Source organism: Paramormyrops kingsleyae, chromosome 21, assembly GCF_048594095.1.
Source record: "Paramormyrops kingsleyae isolate MSU_618 chromosome 21, PKINGS_0.4, whole genome shotgun sequence".
NCBI lineage: Eukaryota > Metazoa > Chordata > Actinopteri > Osteoglossiformes > Mormyridae > Paramormyrops > Paramormyrops kingsleyae.
In genome coordinates, this window is record NC_132817.1 from 6989678 (window position 1) to 7011405 (window position 21728).

The window sequence follows — 21728 nt, forward strand, 5'->3', positions numbered from 1 at the left end:
AACGGAACTCTTACGGAAATCCATTCCCGGCGTTGCGTATTAAGGCGTAAAGCATGACCGTACACAAAACCAGGACGAGGGGTGATGTAAAGGTCCTGAATTATTCATAGCCTTTCCCACGTGACCCGCGTACGATTTATTATTTAACAACATACTTCCCCCTCCCCACTCAACATCTGCCTACGTCAATGTCGCCCTGATGTCACTTACCTGGGATATTATGCACATCTTACTCCTGTGCGACTGTGCCGTCGCTCGCCGGGAACATACACACAGACAGCCACTGCGGACTTCACTGCCTGCAGCACACGTCCTACTAGAGGACGACTTCGTAAAACACAATGCATATGTTAAAATACCACAAGGAAGGCGCGATGCGTGACAAAAAAATATGTGCAATCAATTGTAACGATTGACAGACCGGCTCGTTTGAGTTACGATTTTTCAAACCGCTTCGCCCGTGAACCGAGTTAACCTCGGATGTAAATGCGTCGTTAACCTTGGGGGTGTGGTGTTGTGGGGCGCGGATGGGCAGAGGAGCCGAGCAGCCTTACGGCTCCCTTTCACGCTGGATCGGCCGTCTAATAAGCCGTGGGAATCAAATAAAAGAACTGGCGAACAAAAATAAATATGCTGCGCGGCTGCAAAGCCGCGTCCGCGTGCCGCACGGGACAGTTTGGGGGTAATATTAAACTAACTGTGACCAACTTCGTAATGACTGAAACCGTAAAACCTTAATACTGCAGAGAGGAATAAATGAATAATCCATGTAAATGGACCACACACATCTTACATCCACCCAGACAATGATAGGGCCACCCCAAATTAATTATTCATCCCTTTCCTGCACCTTAGTTAATTATTAAGCAGCAGATTCATGAGGCTCTTGGTGACAGCCAGGAGCAGGCCAGCTTAAGGGTAAATGTGTTTGGTGTCTGAGTGTTTAAGATGACATGTGCTTGTGCAGAGTGTGTAACTAAACTCTCACCTATTGTGTGTGAGTCACTGTCTACTGCTGAACCTTATGCTGCTTTCCAGTTAAAATTCAAAGTTGGAGGAACTGAGTTTGCCAGCTGGAGATTTTAACTGGCACACCCCCTGAAGTCAGAATTCCTACTCGGAAAGTCAGGGCAACCTAGACTCAGAATTCTAACTGGCTGAAAGCTATGTCTTCTTTGTGTCATTAAATCGGTCGTATACACTGTACTGTTCGCCCGCCATATTGTGTTGTTATTGACTGATATTGCTGACAATGACTAACAATGAACTGGCCAGAACTGGTATTGCTAAATGGCAGCTTGTGCTGGAACGCGATTAACTCAGGTGTGACGTCATTCCCAGCTCTGACTTCCGACCTCTGAGGTAAATGTTATGCAGCATTATTGCTGACCTCCCCCCCCCTCCCCAAATAATCCAGCATGCAGAGCCCCCCACCCGGGGGGGGGGGGGGGGTTATCACCTTCCTGAAAAAAAGGAAGTTGGAGTTTCTTCTTCTCATGACAACCGGCATGTACAGGCCTGAATTATTCAAGCAGAGCGTCTCTGAGTGTGAGATGGGCGGACGGCCTTCAGAGGACTGTTGGACGCCACCCTCCCCAGCGCCCGTCTTTCCATGGCGATTAAAAAACCTGAAAAGGTGCTAATTAGAAGAGCTCAGCTGGTGCTGAGGGTGCGGGGGCCTCTTTGAGGTGGGGGCTCTCTTTCGAGGTGTGGGGGGGGGGGGGGGTGGCTTCGCGAGAAAGTCACTCATTAGCCTCTGTCTGGGCCGTACCACCTACAGCGGAGAAACCAGCCTGCTGCTCAGACAGCATGACAGAAGCAGCCACATCCAGGTGGGGGGGATGTGAGATGGGGGATGTGAGATGGCCGGTGGGGGATGTGAGATGGGGGGGTCTGCTATTTGGGCATCTGAAGTCCAGGAATCAGGGGGGAGATTGGAGTGGCTAATTAACCGTGACTCACTCGTATCCTAATTAGGGGGTCTGAAGAAGTATGTACTATGGAACCAGAGAGGTAATAGAATCAATTCTGTGATGTAGTGTATGTGGCGAGACATCCAGTGCTTTGTTAAAGGGGGGGGGGGGGGCATTTCAGCCCTGGTCTCCAGAACAGCATCTCATGAACAATCTCCTCCAAACACAAACATTATGCTCCCAGCCACTCATCACACAGGATTTCAGCGGGATGGCGGTGCATCAAAAATGCCATGAACATCGATTATATCCCTTTTCAATGAGCATATGTCTTTGGCTTTCACATTACAGCCCTTTTATGCTGTAATGGAAATTATTCATGAGGATAGAATTACATACTAGTGTAACTTAACCAGCTTGTATTGCCTGTTTGTTAAACAGACAATGACTCCACTGGCAGCTGTCATTGAGGCTCTGGCTGGGGAAAAGTCTGTAATCTCTGTCCTATGTCGACTCCCGCAGAGAGCACTGTAGCACGTTTGTCAGCCCGGCCGACGGACTGCGAGTCCACGGGATGGCCCCTTTGTATACCACGGTTCTGATCCTGGGGTCCAGCTAATAAAAGCGGTCAGCGTCTGCAAGATGGAGAGTTCCTACCAGGGTTGACGGGTGGTCACCTGTCCCATTCCTCAACATCTGATGCTTGCCCAGTTGCTCAGGGAAATAAATACAGGAAGTATAACAATCAGCTGCGTGAGGGACATGAGCGAGCAGGTGGTCCTTCTGAGATGGGTGATCTTATTTAATAGATTACTTAGCGCCAACAAACAGTGGGATCTCCAGATAGATTACATTCTTTGTGGCGGACAGACGGTATCCTGTGCCTGAGAAGATGAATAATAAAGGGCAGGACAGCTCCATACTTAGCTTCATGCATGACATGCTTTGTGTGACAAAATGTTCCCACAGATTACCAAAATGTGCCACGAGTCAGGCGCTCCATAACCACCCCCCCCCCGCCCCCAAAAGGACCAGTACGTCAGCAAATGCAATCACCAAGGCGACCACCGCAGCAAACGACTGGGCGATCAGATGTGCAGCAATGAGCTGCTGCAGTCCCATGCATTTTAATCCAGATATGCATCGCTTCTGCTGTATGATTAATGGTGCCTAACTTTCTCAAGGGTACAACAAAATCACACCCCCTGGTTGTTACTTCTGAATCAGAAGGTTTTCGATCGGCAGGGGGCAGTCCCTTGTCGGCGATGCGCCCCCACAGCCTTCAGACAAACTCTCGAGAGGTGGGGTCACAAATTGGAAGAATATCCTGCAGCGGTTCAAAATGAGCCTTGCATACTGCTTCCATAGCTGTGCAGCTGGAAAGCGGCACGCCTCAACCCTGAGGGGTCAGTGGTGGCGAGCGAAATGCTAACAGCCGACAAGAGCTGCACAGTCAGGTGGATACGCGGTTATTAGCGACAGCCTGGGAATTAGTGATCATTAGCAATGGGCTGGGAATTAGCGATCATTAACAATGGGCTGGGAATTAGCGACGGGCTAGGAATTAGCGATCATTAGCAACGGCCTGGAAAGGGGAACCGCTAAGGCATCTCGCACCAGTTCCGCTTGGATGCTGGGAACTCACATCAGGCTGCTGTGGCTGCCTTTGCCTTTGCTGTGGGAACTCCTGGGCTCCTAAGCCTGCAATCACGCTCACGAGGGGACTAGCAGGACGACAGCGAGCAGTAGCTATTACACTGCTGTGCCGCGCTCTACCCATTCATCGGCAGACAATGGCGTGAAATGAGCTTAGCTCCCCGGCGTCGCCTAATTTCACACTGAGGCTGAACGGCCCAGATTATCCTCAGGAGCTACTCTAACCGCGAGGCCCAGCCAAAGGGATCCCCCGCCCCCTGCCCCCAGACCCCCCACTGTAATTTGAGAAGCAATGCTAGCATTACATGCTGGGTTGATCAATGCCGTTCTTGGTTGAAGGGCCAAAGCACATTCTCAGAGGGCTGCGTCTGGTTTTCTACAGCTTGAACATGTGGCAAACAAACTTTCTTTCGGTTACCGGTGATGGAGTCACGGTGTGAGCGGAGAGAGGCTGCTTTTAGCACCCAGCAGAGGATAACTGTACCAAGGGACACTTTCTTTGAGGCAAAGGAAAATAAATGAGTTTTAAAAAGTCGTTCAAGAACAGAGAAGCTGAGAGGGCCAATGTGGAATCTGCCCCAAACCTTCTATGAGCCTGTCTGCAACGGTCGGGGCACGAAGCAAAGGGGGGGGGGGGGGGTTGGGGGAACAAATTGCTCTAGGGAGAGTCAGACCCCGGTTTCTCTCAGAAATGTAAATGTAAGGGCAAAGGAAGAAGACAAAGAGGAAGACAAGGAGGAAGACCAGACCACTGGGCGCTCAGGTAAACACTGTTAACAAATACAGAACCAGTCAAAAGTCTGGACACATCTGCTTGCAACGCATTTGTCTCTGTTTTAGCCACATTTTTCACCATTAAAGTAAAAGTCAATGAAGTAATACATATGAAATACTGCAAACAGTGGTGTGGGGAGGAGTGTGAAATTTGGGGGACCCCAATTTGCCCCTGTGGGGGGGGGGAGGGTGTGTGAAATCGCAATGGGCACACATGCAATAGACAGATCATGAAAGGATGCGATGTACGAAAGATTCTTAAATCATTTTTGAATAATAAAGATAACATCGTCTAAAATAAGACTGTTTAGGGTGCTGTTTCACAAATCTTAACTAAACAATAACTGATCCATCTATCTGATACAGGGCTACAACCTTTGTTAGGTATATGTTAGTCTGATACAGGACTACAGTCTACGTTAGGTATATGTTTGTCTGATACAGGACTAGTCTACGTTAGGTATATATTAGTCTGATACAGGACTAGTCTACATTAGGTATATATTAGTCTGATACAGGACTAGTCTACATTAGGTATATATTAGTCTGATACAGGACTACCGTCTACGTTAGGTATATATTAGTCTGATACAGGACTAGTCTACATTAGGTATATGTTAGTCTGATACAGGACTACAGTCTACGTTAGGTATATGTTTGTCTGATACAGGACTAGTCTACGTTAGGTATATATTAGTCTGATACAGGACTACAGTCTACATTAGGTATATATTAGTCTGATACAGGACTAGTCTACATTAGGTATATATTAGTCTGATACAGGACTAGTCTACATTAGGTATATATTAGTCTGATACAGGACTACCGTCTACGTTAGGTATATATTAGTCTGATATAGGACTAGTCTACATTAGGTATATATTAGTCTGATACAGGACTACCGTCTACGTTAGGTATATATTAGTCTGATACAGGACTAGTCTACATTAGGTATATATTAGTCTGATACAGGACTACCGTCTACGTTAGGTATATGTTAGTCTGATACAGGACTAGTCTACATTAGGTATATATTAGTCTGATACAGGACTACAGTCTACATTAGGTATATGTTAGTCTGATACAGGACTACAGTCTACATTAGGTATATGTTAGTCTGATACAGGACTACAGTCTACATTAGGTATATCTTTGTCTGATACAGGACTACAGTCTACAGTAGGTATATATTAGTCTGATACAGGACTACCGTCTACATTAGGTATATCTTTGTCTGATACAGGGCTACAGTTTTCGTTAGGTATATATTTGTCTGATAGAGGACAGTCTTCATGGTCCATATTAACTAAAGCATCTCCACATCTCACTTCTGTTTTTCATGCATGGGTCTACATCTGAGCCATAATTCCCTTCGGATTTTTGAAGTTGTAAAATTTATAGGTGTCTCCTGCACCTTCAATAACCACGCAAACCTCTACAGGAATGTGACGCGGTGATCAGACAGGGGGCTGAATATTCACAGCTCCGCAGCTCGGGTATTTAATAATTGAACAGCCATTACACTTTCATACCAGAGCAATACATGACTAATTGGATACAGACTCATATTTAAACTGTTATTTTAAAGAGATTTATGGTGTTGTTACGGAGATAAATGAACCACTAGCTGTGCGGGTGGGGCTATTAGGAAAACGTGCTGGAATTTTCTCAGCCCTGCCATCCACACAAGCTAAAATGGTTCAATAAAGATACCCCCCCAACACTTGGGCTCTTTGGGGGGTGGGGGGGGGGGGGACTACTACACACCTCAGAGCCAGGATGAGTGAATGCCAGCAGGGTGCTATTTGATCCAGAAATCTGCCCTAGTCTGTAGACCGCCAGTGGAGGGATTACCCAGAATGCCTCAGTGGAGATTAGAAGAAATCTACTGTCCTAGAGTCTGTAACCTCGAGGCCACGGTGTTGTTACACTACTGACAAGATGAGTGACTGTATTGAAAGGAATCTTGTCTCCGCTGCCGTTTTTATGGCTCACGTGTGTTTGAGTGTGTGCTGACTGTCTGGGTAAGGCAGGGGCCTCTTTGGTCGCTTCCAGCCCCAAACCAGCACAGTGGCCCTGCCTTGTGGCCTCACCTGCCCTCCTGTAGAAGACGCCTCACTGGAGCTTCCCAGCGCCGGAATCCACACCCTTCTCACGCCTGTCACACATGCAGTCAGCCACCGAACTCATCCCGATGCCCTTCACAGTGCTCTAACTCAACATCAACACAAACAGTCCCATCTTCTGAGGGGAGGGGTGGCATATGTGACATAAGGGAGCTGTCTGCTTTTGTTCACTTCCAACGGAAGCGGTTGGTCTTAAGCTACGTGAGGCCTGGGGGGGGGGGGGCGGGTAAGAGTCTGAGGCTCAGCATGGTGATGAGTCAAAGCCTAATCAGCATTTGATGAAAGGAAGCAGACCTGCCAGGGTAACGTTCTTATCGCTTCGGGCTCTGAGCCAGAGGATCCGCCCCTAAGACACCATCAGTCAGGAGCGCGTCACGCTGCATCTAGAGAGGAGGAGCAAAGGGGGCGAGATCCAGGGCAATGGGGAGGCGGCTTGCAAAAAGGAGTCAAAAGGAGTCAAAACCATTGAATCAGACGGGGAAACAGCACTCCAGGTAGGTACAAAAACATCAGGTCACAAACAGGTCGGTGTCATTTTCCAGGATGATCTATTTTCAGCAGAAATGACGGGCAAGGAGAAAGTTTCTTAACGCTCAACCCGGTCGTGAATTTGTCATGTTTCACTGGGCGCTCGATCTCACGAAGCGGTGGGCTGATCCCGGTCTTGGCATCAGTCGAACCTCCCACAGACGCACACGCAGAGATCCAAGCAGCACGTTAAAGAAAACTCTGAACCCAGTGGATTCTTATTCACAGTTTGCACGCTTCTCCAGCCTCCTGACAGTACGGGACTTCGATCCATCCATCCATCCATTTTCCAGAACCACTTGTTTTATTCAGGGTCATGGGGGGGTCCGGAGCCACAAGACAGGACACGACCCAAGATGGGGCATTAACCCATCGCAGGGGACACTCACACACTATTCACTCACACACGCACACCCACAGGCAATTTGGTAACTCCAATTAACCTCAGCATGCTTTTGGGCTGTGGGGGGAAACCAGAGTACCCAGAGGAAGCCCCACGATGACAGAGGGAGAACATGCAAACTCCACACATGGCGCCAAGGTGGAGACTCGAACCCTGGTCCCAGAGGCTACAGTGCTAACCACTGCTCCACCGTGACTTCAGCCTCAATAAAAAAACATTTCGTCAAACTGAAAGAAATGCTACAGCCCCATCCTGGCAGGTGTGCTGCCAGATCACCCCCACCCCCCCCCCAAAAAAAGAAGATCAATCCCAGGCCTAATAAAAGACAAGAAATGAACTTTCCAGATCTTCTGGAAAAACTGGCCATCACTGTTTGTTTTACGCCATAGCCCCCACCCTGTTACTCCTCAAAGGCAATGAGGGTGGGGGGGTGGGGGCAGGGGGCCCCCTGAACCACACATCTGGCAAAACAACACCATTTTGTCCACTCCCCCTCTAAGCACACCACCCCAAATCCGCAGTGTCTTCACACCACAGCGTATTAGCTACCGAGCAGAGTAAGCATGGCTACGTTTATATAGTTTTTTTTTGTCCAGGAAATGACATCACCAGCATTCTTTGAAGATAGCAGGAAAATAAATGCTGGCTGGTCATCCAGGCCAATTGCCTGGGTGAGGAGCCCCACCTGTCAGGGCTTCCTGTTATGGCCGCGCTATCAGGCGACGCAGAATCCGCTCGTGCGGTGACACAGAATTACTGCCAGCGTCTGCTCTCGGAAAACGCCGCACTGCAAAACGCAGCTCATAACTAAATTGCTCTGAACTGGATGCCAGAAAAGGAAAACAAGCACTACAGTAACAGGCGAGTGGAGCGTTGCAACATCAACAAGCTTTTCCCCCCCCTGCTGATGTTAGCATTTTAGCAGTCAGTCGAGTGCCCTTACGGCGCGATACTAATGGTGCAACAATTAGAGAAGGAGTGTTTAGCACTTCTTCTGGAAATGCAGCCAAAACACTACACAACACTGAAAAGGGCGAAAAAATGCAGGTGTTTGCTGCTACTTTCTTCCACAAGGGGGCAGTAGTTGACACATCACAAAGTGACACCATACAGGTAATTAGGTGCCACTTGTAATTACTGGCAGACATCTTTGGTCAACAATTCAAGGCTTGTCGGAGGACTAATGAACGAGTTTCTCTCACATTCTGTCAAGGTGAAGAAGTTCCGTTCACGTTGGCATAAAGCCTCGATGTGAATGTCTGACACACACAATGACACCAGAAATCTCACACTTATTTGGTACAATAAATCAGGGAGTCCTTCAACTGCTGAGATTACAATGAAGATAAAAATAAAAAGATACCATAGACTAGTTAGCTCTCCATACATTAAAAATAGCAGCAGAGTTGAAAGTTGAAAGCTTTAATTGCCCAACTTTTTACATGTATTTTCCACACCAATGGTGGAGCGTGACAAAGGTTGAGCGTTCTAACGGGATTTGGCACGACGGGGAAGGGCAGACAGATGTAGACACTACCCATCACCGGCAAATGGGGATTCGATGTGAGTTGCCAAGGCAACGGCCAGGCTCAGCGCCGTGCCGCCTCGACGCGGACCTGATGCGTTCCCCGAGCAGTCGGCTGCATTGCGAGTCATTCTGCAGATCCGTCAGACGCTCCAGCCCCTGACTGTAGCCTGGCGCCACTGCGATGGTAAATGAATTTACTGACTGCCAAGCCGGACACCATAATGCAGTGAAGGTACGTATAGAATAAGCTGGCCGAACCCAGGCAGTCTGTAGGCCTGGGGATCCGTGCTAAAGCTCGTTGGATCTTGCTAATTTATCCATCTCTCCGCTGTACACACACACACCCCGTCCACTGCGCTGCAGATAACACTGTGAGTCACTGTGATGTCAGAAACAATAAGTTAATCACGAGTCTTGAGAGGAGGGTCTTGTGGTCATGAAGCTGATTATGACAGGCAAGCTGTGGTTCTGGGCGTCTGGTGGAGTTACCTGGCTGCCCCCCCCATCCACCACCAGGACCCGGCTGCACAGTGCAGGCAGACATTTCACCTGCGGGGGCAGAGGCTGGGGACCCAGTGGCTCCCTGTCTGGTTGGGCAGCCCCCCTCCATGAGAATGTCCACTCAAGTTAAATACCAGTACGAGCTAAAATAAGGGGGGGAATCTTCCAGAAGCACTGGGTTCGCCCACAAAACCCCGGTTTGCTCCTGCACTTGGTGAAATGCGGTGCATAATTTTACTCCCCCCACAGTGTTGAATTACAGACTTGCTGGGCTCTGCAATACTCCATAAAGTCTGGCAGTTAATGTGATTAAGCTGAATATCACACATACGATAACTTTAGAACGGTGCTCTACATACTTAGCGACAAATCAACTGAATATTAAGTGGAAATTAATTAAACTTCAGGCTGTAATCGCAATGGTATCAGTTCCCAAAAGCAGAGCGGCATGATGTAAACACAGCCATCAATGAAAGACAAAGGCAGTCCATGTTCCATGGTCTCCAAGGCAACAGAATTTAATTAAGGGCGGCGGGCATTCTAATTGGCCGATAGGAGGAATAACAGCATCACACGCCATTCCCTTGAGTGTCTGGCACCTGCCTCGCCCGCACTACAGCTCACACGAGGGCTGCATTCGCTGCTCACCTGTAGGCCCTACTTTGCAACCCAGTCACACATGGAGGCCTTTTCAGGGTTAGCAGGAGCCCTGCTCAGGTGCACAGGCTTCCAGTCCTCACCCTCACCACTGCATCCTCCCGCCTGGAACTGCACAGTCTTATTATGGATATACATTTTAAAACCCTTTTTAAAATCCTCCCAGTCCTGGAGCTCCTACGCCTCATCTTCCCCCAACTCTAACCCCCACCTCCATCATTTAACACATCTGCACTGCACCTGCACCTCAAAAGCATCACGCACTTGTCTTTGCCATTTCCTCATCCAAAAGGGAGGTTCAGAAACGTTTGGGTCAGATACAGCATTAGAAAATCTCCCTCTCAGGAGCGGCCTCACCTTCCACACCAACGGCAACCATGTCGTTTAATAATAATTATTCCCCAGACATTTACTACAAGTGAGTAGATTCTGCTCAGTACAGCTGCGCAGAATATTTCCTTCCCTTGCAGATGGGTGAGCCGCCACATACTTTTCTATGAAGGGATAAAAGCAAAGATTTTTAACATTTAAACGAAATTTAAAAGCAGGGTGACCCACTGCAAAACTGCGTAAATTCTCAGAGCACTAAAGAGTAAATGTCTTTCCTGTTATGATTAAAAAATGTGCTGACTTTCATGGGTCTGTATACAAGAACTTTGACCATGCCAGTCTTTGCTCTCATTTTGACATCGGGCTCTTTTCAATTCCTTAAGCAGCACGCCTCTAAAAATAGTGTACGCCCCCCCCCCCCCCAAAGCGTTTGTTTCGGCACTGAAACGAGCCACGGAGGTCGGAGTAGGAATCACTGAGCCGCCAAAATGACTTTGTGCCTCGGGGGGGAACTCGATCGAACTCTGAGAAAGCGGGAGAAAAAGAGGATCGAAAGACAGGGATGAAAAGGGTAAAGGAAAAAAAAAACCATCCAACACACTTGCTAACAAGCCCAACCTGTGATACATCCCAGCTCCTGTAGAAGCTGGCAAGCGGGCAGAGAACATCAACAGGCCTTACGGCCTTCTCCTTAGCCAGTTCCAAGCAGATTACGCAGAAGCTTCATATATTCCAGCTGGGGGGGGAATGCTACTCTGGGCAGTCACACAATGTTCTTTGTTTGAAAGGTTACAGCCTTGACAGCGTTGCGAAGGAGCATATCGAAGGCGGAGCTGCTGACAAGGCCAGGAGAGATCTTGGTGGGACCGAGGAGTAAGGAGAGCGCCACCTACCTGTGGGTGAGCAGTGAGGTAAGAAGGAAAAGAGGTGAAATGCCAGAATAGTACAAACCTTGGTGGAGGAGTTATGCTATCTCTTGAGAAGAGAAAGACCGGTCCTCTGAAGGGTGCCCATCTCCAAAACTTTATTTTTGTTTTTACCGTTCTACCAACATCGATGGCCAGCTTTGTGCCCAGACTACGGTGACGAATCCTTGCGGCGAATCCAAGGGCCGCCCGCGTCTTTCTGTTGTCATGGTGATGGAGTTACTTTCGGCTGGTGTGGTTAGAATCACAGGAGTTACGGACGTTGCGATTTTGTCATAGAACTATGAACAAACACACGCACCTAATACTGTTCCTTTTTCCTGGAGTTTAGGCCTGTTTTAGTAGATCATGCTCTGATCCCAAGCTGTAAAAGGTGACCCCTCTCCTAGCGGTAAAACAGGTTGTTAATAACCATATGTTAACCTCCAGCAAACCCTACATGCACAGATATAAAATTTTTATTAGCAATTCCAATGTGGAGACTTATTATTATAATTTCATTATAAAAACAAGGAAGGGGTATTGCAAAATAAGAGCAATTTATAAGTAGTTTAATTTGGCGATTTTGTATGGGAATACTTGGTTATATGGGGACTGAAAAACTTCAACACAAGGGATACAAACAACTTTATTTTCTGCTCTTCCCTTCCTCGGTGATAACTCTGGAATGACGAGATGAATCCCACAATGTGGGCTCTGCCAAACAAGCTCTCCCACTGAATTTTACGCCGACCAGAAGACAAGCCCAGTGTTTAAGCTGGAAACAAGTCACACCACTAGGTCCAGACCAGGCAGGTTTTTTCAAATGGCACAAACACACTCCTGTGGTCTCAGAAACACACATGTGGAGTATGAGACTGGGCTGACACTCGTTATCTACATCATGACACTTTGAGTACGTCTGGGACTGAAATTACTGAGGAAGGCTGAACTTTATCTTTTGGGGACGCCTCCATATGTATTTATGAGCATTTACTTGTGTTTCACTGTGTCTGACCAGAATTTCCAGTTGTATGGATGGATAGATATATTTATGTTTCAGTATTAGGATGTCCAATGTGTGACTTCACAAATATCATACATTGGACAATTAAATAAGTAACTGGAGCAACAGCCGAATAAAGTTCTGCAGTCTCTAAAAACTGGAAGTGTTTCCACAATTTTGGCACAATTTTGGCCACTAGTGTAACACCCCCACATTAAGCCTGCAGTTACCCTGGGTGTCTAACTCTGAAATACTCTCAGGCGTCTCGTAGGATTAAAGGCTGATTTGGCAGCTTCAGGACATTGACTTTCTGTAATCTACTGAAGTACGGAGGAAAGAAAGCGCACCCATTGCATATTACACTCCGAGTTTCATCTGTGAACATTTTGCATTTCCTGACAATGTGACATGATTATTGTGTTTTTCCTGGAACAGGCCAGCTTTCCCAGTGTGTAGGTAATGTGACCTACAAATGTCAAAATTAGGCTTTTAGCGCCAGGAAAAACTCACTGACGCTAATGAGCATGAATGTATATGTAAAGTCACAGGTCAGGCTCCGTAGAAGTGCCATGATGGAGAGCTCGCCTCCTACCCAGCCCTTTGGGCCTTTCCACTGTCAAACACGGCAAAAAGCACAGCCCTTCTCCTAGGCTCAGGCAGGTGATCAGGAGAGAATCAGGAGAGCACAGCATGCAGTGGTGCTTTTGGTAATCGTGTTTGTTTGGCTCCGCCCCACACTGTCCCCTCACAGAGTACTGGAGTTCACTTCTAAGCGGTCCAATCTGATTGGCTCTCTTACACCGCCTGCTTCGGAGTCTCCAATTCCCCCCAATCAGGATGCAGGAGACCTGAATCTGGTTTCTAAGACAGCTGTTTGCATCGATTCCCCATTAAGTTTGACAGAGTCTCTCATTAGGAAGGCAGGTGCTTCCCCTCCCCAGGTCTGAGACCAGCTGAAGCCCGATCTGAAAATAAAACCGGATTATTTTTTTTTGTTTTTTAAGTCTCTGACCTCCTCTGAAAAGCAAGTCAGGGTTTAATTTCGCCATGGTGCACCTGCAGCCCTCCAAACTCCTTTAGTGAGTCTGGCCTTTGGTAAAAATCTGGGCGGCTGGGGGACGGTGGGGGCGTGTTTCTCAGTCTCCATTTCTGAGGTCTTTATTTATTGGCTGGAACGAAGATACGAACGTGCACACTAATTATCGTTACAAATAAGCAACTTGATTAACTGCCCCCCGAGGCCGTGCAGCTCTTGGATAATCCCCAACAAGTATCTGGAGAAGGTGGTGATGCTATGTAGCCTCAGCTGAAGGGACAGAAGCCTTCAGCGCTGCACGTGCGCGCGTGCATGAGTGCGTGCAGCAACTCCTCAATGCTGGAGATCATCCAGAGGAGCTTTCATACTGGAAGCAGCAACAAAACTGAGCTACCATGCTGTCATCTTAGGCAGCGACACATCAAACGCACTCGGGACGAGAAAACCAGGCAGCCACACGGACAGGTTCATAGATAAATCAACCATGACCAGGGACTTGGTAAGAAGGGGGGAAAAAAACCCAGGACCGAGGTCATCGTGGATCAATGACAGGACCTTATTTGGGGAGAGGATACCAGGTCTGCCTCCTATTGGCTATTCACCGTTGGGGGTGGGGCAATGACAGTGCCAGCCGGCGTGAAGCATTCCCAAGAATGGCTCATGTTACTGCATTTTAAAGCCAGCCAAAATCATGCCAGGAACATACCTGAGACTGCTGGGGACAAAGTCTTAGTCAGGACCAACTGAATCATCAGGAATGCAGAGAAGATTGCTGGCACTCTGCTACCATCCCTATAAGACATCGATTAGTCTCATCTTCACAGAGGAATGAATATCCTCAGCCATGTGTCATATCCTCAATGCCATTGGTTGAAATTGCCACCATCAGGCAGAAGGTTTTTACCCCAAGTCAATCTTTCCAGCTCTGTCTTGTTGTGCTGTTGGGTACAATGACAATAAAGAACTGAATCTTAAATCCTGAATAAGTCTCTCTCTGTTATTATGCAGAGAACAACCTGAATGCCCGAGAGAAGACAAAAGAATATTCCAGCAATGCTCCCCCTGGTGAACCTTACAATGAGCCCATCCATCCATCCATCCAGTTATATTGCACTTGGAATCTGTGTCAAGAAATACAGGACATAAGGGAAATGCTAGATGGGATTGAGCTCTTAAAATGAACAGCAGACACAGGTCACAATGCACAAAGGATGAGGGAAAAGATGTAAACAGAGGAGCTCACTGCCTTAAGTCGGCCTTCAGAAATCACTGGCTCTTTGACATTTTGATAGCAGGTAAACAAACAGCAGTCTGTAAGGACTTGAATTACAGTATAAGCCTGTAGTAGTTCAGAAAACGTCCACTATTTTAAAATAAAACAACACTTTCCATAGCAATAACACAGCGACCGCACATTGAAACATAAAAGAGGGAGGAAGCCAAAAAAAAAAAAAATCATAATTTCACGGTTTTCCAAGCCGCAGAATGAAATATCCTAAAACAACAAGACACGTTTTACGGTTCCTTTTCTGCGGCTGTAACCTGATCACTTTCACCTTCAACCACTATTGCTTTATCAGAGACGTGTGGCCTCGAGAATGCCCCCCCCCCCACCCCGTGATGTAAAATAGGTGAACAGGGCTCCCCTTCTCCTGAGGAGCTTCTGACAGGACCGCAGAAACAGGCCCGTCTGGGACACGTTGGTGAGCTCTGAAAGACGGGGGACGTTCTGCTGAAGGTGCAAGTACCTCTGTGCACCTAGAGATCTCCACAGACCTACTGCCTTGGTTTGGTCTTAAGGTGGCCACATAACCCACTGTCCTCTTTCATTTTTAATATCCTTTTTTTTTTTTGGGGTCTGGGGGGGTCTGTTTTCTCAAAGGAAATGAAATATTGGGCTCAAGTGAAGTTCATTACGAGATTGGAGACACCGATAAGGCATTCAGCAATAACTACATGAACCTTTTCCCTCCACTGTTTTTTATTTTTTATTTGGGGGGGGGTGTTTCATCTTGTGGTAGAACACAAACCCAGGCTCAGCAATGGTTCAGCCCAATAATCGTTGTTCATGGAAATCCTCATACCTACGACATACAGTAGCATGTAGCTTAACTGTTAACAATACGGCTCCGTAAGTGAAAGGTCAACGCCGTAAATGCCGTGGGTGTCCGGCTGACGTACCCTTGAGAAATGTAACCCAAACCGCAGCGGAAAAAGAAGTTTTACTTTGGGTAAAACCAGTAACTAAGGTTCATTTATACAGAACGCTTCCTTATGGCCTGTGTCACTGATTTATGACGCGCTTCAGACAATCAGCATGCAGCGTTTGTTGACTGATGGTTAGACGGGCGACTGCCGTGCTTTTTGTGCCGTTCGTTTGCCGTAACCCCTGGATGGGTAGTGTGGAAACCCCTGAGCTGGGCGTGGCAGGCACTCTTTTCTTCCCAGCGTAAAAACAAGCTAATTTTAGCGACTGTGCTGCAGTTAACGGGCCGTACGGCATGTCCGCAGAACACGGTGGGCGACGGATGTAAAACGTGCGGCCTTTGCAGAAAAATCCATAAAACGGCATTCCTTCTAGAAATAGAAAGAATGGGGGTGCACTCCTCATTCCCCCCCCCCCCCCCCCAGACTGCTCTGGAAAAACAGAGATGAGCGTAGGTGTTAAAGTGTTGACACCAGAGATAACAGGGACCCAGGCCAGAGAGCTTCAAAGCAATTTAAACAAACATATTATGTAATAACCCAACGGTTTGTTTGATCAACACGGGCAGGGTGACCCTCCCAAGCCTGACGATGGAGGGGGCAGCGTGTTGATCGTTACAACATGGCCAGCTCACAGGGGGAAAGACAACAAGCACGGAGGCAGCGCGAGGCCAGCACAAACACAAACCCACGGAGGGCCCTCGATCCAATACGCTTGGGGTCGAGTCCCTCTGTGTCCACACCCTGGCCAAACACACAGAACGATCCTCAGTCCCCACCCTGCCCTGCCCTTTAAAAAGCGCAAACTGAAGCCACCATCGTGTTAGTCTGACCACCCTTACTTCATACCTCAAGGCGGCCGCACACTTCAAACGACATCCAAACAAAACGAAATCGAACGTGTTGGCGAGAAGGATCGCATACTTAAAACAAGGCTGCCTTGTTCATTCCACGTCACGTTACAACCCAAGAGGGACAAGAATGTTTTTGGTGCAGCAGACCCACACACAGAGCACAAAGAAACATATTGTGGCGAGTGTGTCAGTCATTATCATAAAGGAGTTGATCGCTCATTTAAAATGGATGTTACTGTCCTTAACAGACACGACTGGTTTAATACTAGCAGTTGCCAGTACAAGCTAGTGAAACACAAAACGGCATACATTACACGGTTACAGCAACACACATAGTAACAATGACACTATTTACAGGGGTGCAAAGCATGCTGGTAACTGCATAATTCATCCTGCTGACCAACCCCGTGGCATCACATTTATGACAGCCAATCGTGGACAGTGGGCGGGATCAGAACAAACAAAAAAGTTTGCCTTGGGAACCCTGCACAGGTGGTGAGCCAAACCAGTGATCACAGTGATTATGGCTGATACGACTTTTTTGCTAAGACGATGGTGATTCTGTCGATTTTATTTGACGTTCACGGCCACCTTTGCCCTCCAGAAAAAAGGGGGAGGGAGGGAGGTCAACTGGTGCTGCACCCCTCTGTCAGACTATGTCACAGGGGAGGTTACGCCTGGGCCAATGAGAGCTGGTGTGCTATGCAGTGGCGTGCTTACAGTCACCGGCAGAGTTGTGTACTTCCGGTCCAGAGAGTACAAGTCCAGACCAAGAGTTTGTTTCAACCAACCAGTTGATCATAAAGAGTTACAGTCACAGAGTAACTCAACTGGTTGGTTGAAACAAAATCCTGGTCTGGACTTTTACTCTCTGGACCTGAATTACCCAACTCTGGTCATCTGACAGGGAAAATACAGAACAACAAAACACAGCAGAATCTCAGGGCCTTGAAAGCGTGGATGTCATCTGTGAGGGCACTGGCGTCTTTTATCTGACCCACATAAGAGATTAAAATGCAGAGAATTCAACATTTTTAGTTTTTCGGAGGGATTCCAGAGTAAATGCCTGAGATTGGTATCTGAGGACACTAAAAGAGGTGCATTTTGCAGGTCAGGGATTAGCAGCTCGAGCTTTCAGCAAAAGCAGATTGGATCACAAAACCCCAGCTGCACTTAACGATGCTGTCAGGCAAGGCCTCGGGCCTCTTTGACAGGCCGTCACACAGCGGAGGTCACGGTTTAATAACAACAAGCACGGGTGACACGAGGTCAGGCTCGCCGGCTCTTACGTGCTTCTTTGTGTGTGTGTGAGTTAAGTTCTCCCCAAGCGAGCTCGATGGGCCGAATGGCCTCCTCTCGTTTGTATAGTTCTTATGTTCTTATGTTTTTATTTACCACATTGTGGGGACCGAATGCTCCCACAATTTGGCAAAACCTGTTATTTTTTGGCAGGTCCCCACAATATTAACCTTAATTTTATAAAAATTTGTCAATGCAATCATAAAACTAAAACAGCTATAAGTCTTGTATTTTGTTTGGTTACTTATGGTTAAGCTTAAGGTTGGATAGGCTCACAGAAATGGCAAAGTGAAGAGTCCTCACAATGACTGTGAAACGTTGCCTGTGTGTGTGTGCATATGTGTATGTAGACGCGTGACGGGATTGAGCCGTTATGAATACAAACAGACAAGCAATGGAAGCTTCCGGAGTAGATCCCGCATGCATCGTGAGTGATTATACGTCTTTTCTACACCGGTCACGGGTGGTTGTTTCAGCCAGATAATGCAGGGCCAAGCTCCAGGAGATTAAACAATACCCTCCAACCCCCAGCAAAAGCGCACCATTGCCTCCTGGAATATAAATGTGTCACGGCTGCCCGTGACCTTTGGATCGAGGGGGGAGGGGGGGGGGGTTCAGCCGCTCCAGGCTGCTGGAGATACAACAAGAGAGATGACAGTATGGAGAAACAAAAGGCCATCAGGACTCACCCGGGGTCTACACAGCCCCGCCAGGGCATTTAGTCAAGCCCATAATGGTATCACGAAGCACACGACACAGCTATATCTTATTATTCAACCTCAGCAGTCAACTGTATATTTATGGTGTATAGAATCACATTGTGGGGAAGGGGGTCAAAACAAAACAAAGCAAAACAAAACAAAACAAAGCAAAGCAAAGCAAAGCAAAGCAAAGCAAAGCAAAACAAAACAAAACAAAAATAGTTTAGACTGGATGCATAGTTGGCAGTGTTGACAAGAAATTAAAAATGAAAATTTCTCAGGGGGGAAGAGCCTCCATATTTGAACTGAGCGCAGTTTGGGAGGGGGGAGGGGGTAACCCACTGGTTGTAAAAAACAAATACATTTAAAAACCACAGGTCCACCGAGACTGTGGGCTACAACTGTGTCTGCTCCGAGCCACATATCAGAGAGGCTCCCGCTCAGGTACAGATTAAGCTAAACCATGATGGTGGCGCCACACAAGACTCACATCCCTAAAACTCCATGGTAACATGAGAGCAGAAAGTCTATCATGGAATGTCTGGCAAATTATATTTATTATGTATGTGTGAGGAGGGCAAAATTCCAGAGGGACTGAAGAGGGAATAAAATTGGAAACTGGATCCCAATTAGATCAAGTATTCTGACCTCTCATACATCTACAGAAGTGCCCCCCCCCCAAACTAGACCCATCTCTAACCATAAATCTTGGCCCTGAACCCGATATCTCAATATATCATGTCAAAATTACACTGATGGTGAGGGTAATGGACTATGATCCACTCTGCTGGGAAAACTGGAGCCTAAACTAGAGGCGTGTTAATCAAAGCTCTCTGGTTTCCCACACCTGCCCAGCCTACTTCACATTCGCCCCGCAGGCCGTCGTCATCTGGGGACGGACCTTAAGTTGGCCAGGACCGGCCAGGATCTTCGCACTGGTAGCAGAACCACCCTTTAAGCAACAGGGTGACGAATCATTATCATCAGTCAGGAGATAAGTAGCCTAAGCTCTTTGATTTGCCTGGAGACACCAGGATAATTGTTACAACAACCCAGTCTTTGTGTCCCCGCTGTTTATTTCCCATAAATGTAACAGGAAAATAAAGGGTCTTGTCTAGGATCAAACCAGGGCATGATGCTCCCACTTGCAACAATATTACAAAGATATGATAAAGTTTGAAAGGGCTGTTTTGACACTTAAACTTAATTATGTTTCTCACAAGAACAAAGCACACAGCAATGACCAGGGCGGCAAGAACTTCAGGCCAAACAAACATCAGTCTGGAATATTCCATCTGGCTGGCTTGCCCCAGCCAAAACATTATGTCCGTGTCTTGTGGCTGTATCCAGTTTATTATCCTGATGCAACATTAGCCACTTCACTCCCTTTCTCCGTGTTTCCCATCCGCAGTCTAAAAGGATGTTTCATTTTCAGTCCATGTTGATGAATTCGGCCATCAGTGGCAAAATCTGGCCCAGCAAGACAGAGCTGAATTACCTCAGCACACATTTTTACAGATGTGCTCGTTTGTCATTAGGACATGTATACGCCCCCCTCTGTCCGTAACAGTGTTAATAGGTCACATTTCGAGGACACTGGTTTCACAAGAACGTGCAAGGCACAGCTCGAGGCAATGCATCCAACTCTTCATGGATCTCTCCCGCTCTGATGTGAATTACTGAAAGTGGGGCAGCTGCACAAGATATATCAACACAGAGGGGTGAAAGCCAGTGTGTGAAAAGCAAATTAAAAGCTGGAGTGTGGCTATGAATGCAGCAGCAACAAACATTCATCTGCAGGCCTCCTCCATGCAGGGCGGGGGGGATGATCGCCATGATGCAGCGGTCAGCATTAGATCCATCCACCCCCAGGCCGTCAAAGGTCTATTCAAACAAGGAAGCCAAGCGGGCCATAAAATTTGAGCAGAAACCCTTCGAGTGGCAGATTTATAAGCCATTTCCTGGTAAAATACCTCTGACTGGCCCTGGGGGACGAAGCTTTGAAACTGAGAAGTTCTCAAAACAAAGAAGGGTTTTTTTTTCCCTCTCTTCTGCTCAATCAGTTCTCACTGATGCTACCGATGCAATTTCCAACATTCTTTAATCATTCCCTTCCTGGGAAAGAAGGAAATGTGCCTATGCAAACAGCACGAGGCACCGAAATGAGATCACAAGACCACAACGCCTCTATCAGTAACAGATTTGTGGTTATTCAGGGACCTGAGCGAGTACGCCGGTCACTCTGATGTGTTCCATCACATGCCCTCGGTGTTTTTTTGGAGCCTTTTACTGAGCATGAACTTTATTTGGACTTTGCAGCGCAGCCATGATGTAATGAGAGGGAAGGGCGGGGCACTATCGCCATGGAAACCACCATGCTACAGCCAGCCAGGAGAAAAGTATTTCCCATCACCTGGAGCGAGCCAGAGGCTGTGGCGGGCAAAAAACATAAATAAAAAACAGAACTGGAATGCACTCAAGGTTGGTCACTTTCTGCACAAAAAACGAGGGCTGGAACGCTCGAGTGAAACATCTGTGACCATCTGGCCTCAATACCAAGGCCAGGCGCACCACAGAGCAGCAAAGCTCACCTCCAGCTATCCAAACCGCTGAGCTGCACCATCTCCTGACCTAGAACCCCAACAGAATTCCCAGGAGATAGATCACATAAAATACTGGATATAATACTAGTACTATTCACTACTGGTTATTGTTATTTTTTGGAAATATATAGTTATCTAGTTACTGGATGTAATTTAATGATAGCAGGCTATAAATTCCTGCTTTCATTTTTATGATATTTTCACTTGTGCCCAGCCAGGATGGCCATTTCGTTTCTGGATCAAATCCATCCATCATTTAATTGATTATTTAGTACAGGAGCACCAAAGGTGGGGGTTTAGTTGGAGCCGATCCCAGGTAGAACAGAGGAAAAAGTCTGCGGGACATCCTGTAGGGGATGCCGGCCCATCGCAGGGCATGTACACACACACACACACACACACACACACACACGCTGGCCAATGTCACCTCACATAACTGTTTCTCTTTGGACTGCGGAAGAGACCATCCAAACTCAAAATGGGGGCGGGAGGGACGTGAGTTAACTGTGCTACTAAGCTGTCGGGCCGCACGACTCGGATAAATTTACGGCCCTTAAAAAATGCAAAAGCAAAGCATATTGATCCGAGAGCTGGTTTGTTGCCATGGTGAACCTCGATATGGCAGCCGAAGGATGGAGCTCAGACGCAGGGATCTGGGGAGAACCAGCTGACCTCAGACTGCAGGGGAAGGAGTGACAGGACC

General features: G+C 47.5%; 1 protein-coding gene across 3 annotated transcripts in view; it reads right to left on the bottom strand.

Moving 5' to 3' along the window:
* The window catches only part of slc7a14a (solute carrier family 7 member 14a), a 48606-nt gene that overhangs the window by 17762 nt on the left and 9116 nt on the right, over nucleotides 1-21728 (bottom strand). The window contains exons 1-2 of one of the 3 annotated variants that reach the window (XM_023824377.2): nucleotides 422-728; nucleotides 211-316 (exon numbers count right to left, since the gene is read on the bottom strand). The gene's annotated coding sequence lies outside the window, so the exon portion shown is untranslated. Of the gene's footprint in view, nucleotides 1-210; nucleotides 729-21728 lie in introns of those variants that run through there. The other 2 variants (XM_023824379.2, XM_023824378.2) reach the window with 2 other exon arrangements.